Genomic DNA, 6,419 nt, shown 5'->3' with positions numbered 1-6,419 from the left:
CATAGACACTGCATTTTTTGCAAACTGGTTTGTGGCAAGTCTGCACTAAGCAATTTTATCAGTCTATCAGTGTCATTTCCCAATGCTACACAGAGACGGCATTTGTACATTTTGGATCTCTGTGTCACATTTTGATAATTCTTGCAATGTTTCAAGCTTAATTATTATTATATCTATTATAGTGATCTGTAATCAGGGATCTTAAACTTACTATTGTAATTGTTTGGGGGCACTACAAACAACTCCCATATAAGACAGCAAAATTAATTAATACATGTACGTATTCTTACTGCTCCACAGACCGGTCATTTCCCTATCTCTATGCTTCTCCAAGATCCTTGCTATTCCCTGGGATACAACAGTATTTAAATTAGGGCAAATGATAATCCTACAATGGCCTCTAAGTGTTCAAGTGAAAGGAAGAGTCACATATCTCTCACTTTAAGTAAAAAGCTATAAATGATTAAGTGTAATGAGGAAGACATGTCAAAAGCCAAGATAGGCTGTAAGCCAGGCCTCTTGCTCCAAACAGTTAGCCGAGCTGTGAATACAAATCAAAAGTTATTGGCAGAAATTTAAAGTGCTACTTCAATGAACACACAAATGATAAGAAAGTGAAACAGCCTTATTACTGACATGCAGAAAGTTTCAGTGGTCTTGACAGAAGATCAAGCCAATTATAACATTCTCTTGAAACAAAGCCTAACCCAGTGCAAACTCTCAATTCAGTGAAAGCCTAGAGATGTGAGGAAGCTGTAGAAGAAAGTTGGAAGCTAGCAGAAGTTGGTTGATGAAATTTAAGGAAGGAAGCCATCTCCATGACATCAAAGCACAAGATGAAGCAGCAATGCTGATGGAGAAGCTACAGCAACTTATTCAGACCATCTAGCTAAGACAAATGATGAAGATGAATACACTAAACAACAGATTCTCAATGTAGATGAAATAGCCCTATACTGGAAGATTTCATCTAGGTCTGTAGTAGGGAGAAGTGAATACCTGTCTTGAAAGCTTCTAAAAACAGTTTGACTCTCTTTTTAGGGGCTAATGCTCCTGATGACTTTAAGTTGAAGCCAATGGTCATTTACTATTCAAAAAAATCCTAGAACCCTTAAGAATTATGCTAAATCTACTCTGCCTGTGTTCTATAAGTGGATCAATAAAGCTTAAAAGATAGCACATCTATCTATAGCGCAGTTCACTGAATATTTTAAGCCCACTATTGAGACTTGCTGATAAGAAAAATGCCCCTTCCTCCCCTCCCCCAGCGGGCAGGCGCTGCGAAACGGGCTCCGGCCCCCGGCGGTACCTAGGGAGCAATCTGTGTTGGGGGAGCGGCGTGGAGAGGAGGCAGCTGCGTGTGCGGTACTGTGTGGGCGGCAGGGCCGCTGGGCGCCCCTTCTCTGCCTCCTAACCTCGCCTCTGTGCTTCCCTCTCGCCCGCCCTGTTCCTCCTCCCATCCCGCAACTCCGTGCCCAGGGCCCTGCCAGCAGAGGAGACAGGTATATGCTGGTCACTTTCGAAGAGCCGCCCTATGCTATCAAGGCTGGATGGAAAGAAAACCATGCAGTTTATGAATGAACTAAAAAACCTTCAGGCTGAAGGACTTAGGACTCTTGGCCAATCCCTAAGGCCAGCTTTTGATTTATTAAATTTAAATAGATTAGTAACTGGCATAGACAACTATGGGCAGGGAAGAAACCCTTTTTTCTTGAAGTCAGAAATAATTATCACAATTACTGATGGGAGCAAGTTGACCACCACCAGTGGAGTCCAGGATGAGCTTCATTTACCTCTTAATTCTCCTTTGCCTGGAAGTGAATTGACCAAGGAACCTTTTCGTTGGGATCAGAGACTCTGTGCATTAGTGTTGGCTGTTGCCTGGCACCATGTCAGTAGAATCAGAACAGTTGACAGGTGTGCCTTTAGATGACTCTGCAATCACACCAATATGTGAAGTGACAGGGAGCCATTCGTATTTTGTGTGTTCTCCAAGAACGCTTAATCAATGTCTAGAGTCCTTGGTGCAGAAAGTACAAAGTGGGGTGGTAATAAACTTTGAAAAAGCAGGACCAGATCCTTCCCCTGTAGAAGATGGGCAGCCAGATATATCAAGGCCTTTTGGATCTCAGCCTTGGCATAGCTGTCACAAACTCGTATATGTCAGACCAAATCCTAAAACTGGGATTCCTATAGGTCGTTGGCCTGTTCCAGAGTCTTTTTGGCCAGATCAAAATTCACCAGCACTACCACCTCATACATCTCATCCTGTAGTGAAGTTTTCCGGTACAGACTGTGAACCAATGGTTACTGATAAACTTCCTTGTGACAAATATGAGTTGGAACCTTCACCACTGACTCAATTTATCCTGGAAAGGAAATCTCAAACATGTTGGCAGGTGTATGTGAGCAATAGTGCAAAATATAGTGAGTTTGGTCATCCTTTTGGTTACCTGAAAGCCAGTACAGCACTGAACTGTGTCAACTTATTTGTGATGGCTTACAATTAACCAGTCCTTCTTCCCCTTAGATGACTTGTTTAAAGTGTGTAAGGTAAAACCAACATCGAAGTGGAGACAGTCATTTGAAAGTTGTTTGAAGACAATGCCTCCTTACTGTCTCAGGCCCTTGAAGAAAGCTGTTAGTATGATGGGAGCACCTAACCTAATAGCAGACAGTATGGAATATGGACTTAGTTACAGTGTCATTTCACAGCTTGAAAAACTGAGTCAACAAGCCAAAATAGAATCTGATCGAGTCACTGGATCTGTAGGCAAAAAAGGTAGTACAGGAAACTGGAATAAAAGTCCGGAGCTGATCACATGGTTTATCAATGGCATATAGGGAAGATTTTCAACAACTCCTCCAGGGAATTTCAGAGGATGTCCCTCACAGACTGCTAGACCTTAATATGAAGGAATACACTGGGTTCCAAGTTGCTTTGCTGAATAAGGATTTGAAGCCACAGATGTTTAGAAATGCTTATGACATACCAAGATGAAATCTTTTGGATCACTTAACAAGAATGAGATCTAATCTTTTGAAGCACACTTGCAGATTTCTTAAAAGACAGGACGAAGATCAGTGCATAGTGTTCCTATAGCACAAATGGGGAACTACCAGAAATACCTCAAGCAAGTACCTTCTCCACTAAGAGAAATTAATCCTGATCAGCCACAAAGGTTGCATACATTTGGCAACGCCTTTAAGCTGGATAAGAAGGGTATGATGATAGCTGAAGCAGATGAATTTGTGGCTGGACCTCAAAATAAACATAAACGACCTGGAGAACCAAATATGCAAGGGATCCCTAAAAGATATTGGTGTATGTCTCCACTACTAAAAGGGAGACAGCAGAATCCTGTTGTAAACAATCATGTAGGGGGAAAAGGACCACCTGCATCTACACCTCAGGCACAGCCAGATCTTATTAAACCTCTTCCTCTTCATACAATTTCAGAAATTGTTGCAGGAAGTCAGGGACCCCGAACGGAGGGACCGGCTGAAGCTGTGGCAGAAGAACATAAATTGTGAAGATTTCATGGACATTTATTAGTTCCCCAAATTAATACTTTTATAATTTCTTATGCCTGTCTTTACTGCAATCTCTGAACATAAATTGTGAAGATTTCATGGACACTTATCACTTCCCCAATCAATACTCTTGTGATTTCCTATGCCTGTCTTTACTTTAATCTCTTAATCCCGTCATCTTCGTAAGCTAAGGAGGATGAATGTTGCCTCAGGACCCTGTGATTGTGTCAACTGCACAAATTGTTTGTAGAGCATGTGTGTTTGAACAATATGAAATCTGGGCATCTTAAAAAATGAACAGGATAACAGCGATGTTCAGGGAACATCAGAGATAAGACTTCTGGCTGCCAGTGAGCCAGATGGAACAGAGCCATATTTCTCCTCTTTCAAAAGCAAATAGGAGAAATATCGCTGAATTCTTTTTCTCAGCAAGGAACATCCCTGAGAAAGAGAATGCACCCTGAGGGTAGGCCTATGAACAGCCCCTTCAAGTCGTGCCGTCTTTTATGGTCAAAGCCGAAGGGATGAAATAAGCCCCAGTCTCCTGTAGCACTCCCAGGCTTATTAGGACGAGGAAAATCCCCACCTAATAAATTTTGGTCAGACAGATTGTCTGCTCTCAAACCCTGTTTCCTGATAAGATGTTATCAATGGCAATGTGTGCCCGAAACTTCATTAGCAATTTTAATTTCGCCCCATCCTGTGGTCCTGTAATCTTGTGAAGTATGTGATCTCTATGACCCACACCCTATTTGTGCACTGCCTCCCCTTTTGAAAATTGCTAATAAAACTTGCTGGTTTTACAGCTCGGGGAACACCACGAATCCTGCCGACATGTGATATCTCCCCCGGACACCCAGCTTTAAATTTCTCTCTCTTGTGCTCTTTCCCTTTATTTCTTAAACCAGCCAAGACATTTAGGAAATAGAAAAGAACTCATGTAACCATCGGGAGTGGGTTCTCCTGACAAGAAACCACTAATGATTCAATAGTACATGATGTGGTTGAAAATCATGTTGCAGACCAACTTTCATCAGACATTACACCAAATGCTATGGATACTGAATTTTCAACATCTTCTCCAGTCAGTTTACTGTAACAGCCAACCAATCATACAGAAGCAGGCTCTTGGTCATGACCATTTAGGAACCAATGACCTCACTGTTGGGGGATTTTTAAAAAATCATGAGGAGCCAAGAAATAAAGAACAATGTGCTGAAAAGAACATACCAGCATCTTTACTCAACAAAGGAAAGAAAGTGATGCATTGCAGAAGCCATGAAGAGGTCAATACCGAACTAAAAGCACAAATAATGAAAGAGATTTGAAAGCCAGGGAGAAAATATGAAAGAATCTTCACTTTACTGAAGCATGTGCAAGGCAGTTTACAAACAAGACTAATATTTTTACAAAATGTCATTAAAGAAGCATCAAAGTTAAAAAACGAATGCTAATAGAACAACTGTAGAACTTCATGGAGAAACTCATCGAAGAGCCAATTGGATCAACCATATTAATAACAATTAAAAGAAAATAGAATGTGACCACTTATTTCACTATCTTCTTCAAATACAAAGTAAATACAAGACTGTTGTGATCTTGCATTCATTTTATGATGTGCATTGTTGACTATTTGAAATACTAAAAGCAAATCTACAGATCCTTTTCCCATCATTTTACAGTGACCTTTTCTTCATTTTGGTTTATTTTTGTAATGTGAAAAGTACCATTCTAAAAAACATTTTTATTTAACAAACTAAAAATATTCCTCCAAAAAAAAAGAAAGATGCCTTATGAAATATTAATACTCATTGACAATGCACCTTTTCACCCAAGAGCTCTGATAGACATGTACAAGGAGACTAGTGTTGTTTTCATGCCTGCTAAAACAACATCCATTCTTCAGCCCATGGATCAAGGAGTAATTCATCTTTCAAATCTCATTATTTAAGAAATACATTTGTAAGGCTATTGCTTCCACATATAGTGATTCTTCTGATAGATCTGGGCAAAGTAAATTCAAAACCTCTGGAAAGGATTCACCAGTCTAGATGCCATTAACATTTGTGATTCATGGGAGCAGGTGAAAATATCACTCACAGGAGTTTGGAAGAAGTTGATTCCAACCCTCATGAGTGATTTTGAGGAGTTCAAGACTTCAGAGGAAGAAGCAACTGAAGAGGCAGGAGAAATAGCAAGAAATCTAGAATTCTTTTTTTTTTTTTTTTTTTTCTGAGACGGAGTCTCACTCTATCACCAGGCTGGAGTGCAGTGGCATGGTCATGGCTCACTGCAACCTCCACCTCCTGGATTCAAGCGATTCTCCTGCCTCAGCCTCCCAAGTAGCTGGGATTACAAGCACACGCCACAATGCTCAGCTAATTTTTGTATTTTTAGTAGAGATGGGGTTTCACCATGTTTGCCAGGCTGGTCTTGAACTCCTGACCTTGTGATCCTCCTGCCTCGGCCTCCCAAAGTGCTGGGATTACAGGCTTGAGCCACTGCGCCTGGCCCGAGATCTAGAATTCTAAGTGAAGCCTGAAGATGTGACAATTCCTACAAGCTCATAATCAAATTTGGAAGGATGAGAAGCTTCTTTTTATGGCTAAGCCAAGAAAATAGTTTCTTGAGATGGAATCTATACTTGGTGAAGATGAGTTGAACATTGTTAAAATTACAAGAAAGGATTTAGAATATGATATAAATTTATGTGTATATATGTGTATATACACATATATGTATAATATAAACTTAATTGATCAAGCAGCAACGGGGTTAGAGAGGATTGACTCTAATTTTGAAAGAAGTTCTACTTCTTTCAAACAAACAGCATCGCATGCTACAGAGAAATCTTTTGTGAAAGGAAGAGTCAATCACTGTGGCAA

General features: G+C 40.4%; 1 pseudogene; it reads left to right on the top strand.

Moving 5' to 3' along the window:
* The first annotated feature begins 1,355 nt into the window (after positions 1 to 1,355).
* LOC108515969 (integrator complex subunit 6-like) lies at positions 1,356 to 5,061 on the top strand (annotated as a pseudogene).
* Positions 5,062 to 6,419: the final 1,358 nt, after the last annotated feature.

Source organism: Rhinopithecus bieti, unplaced genomic scaffold (assembly GCF_001698545.2).
Source record: "Rhinopithecus bieti isolate Rb0 unplaced genomic scaffold, ASM169854v2 scaffold_34818, whole genome shotgun sequence".
Lineage (NCBI taxonomy): Eukaryota > Metazoa > Chordata > Mammalia > Primates > Cercopithecidae > Rhinopithecus > Rhinopithecus bieti.
The sequence above is the reverse complement of the archived record's forward strand: the minus strand, read 5'-3'. Positions and strand labels throughout refer to the sequence as shown.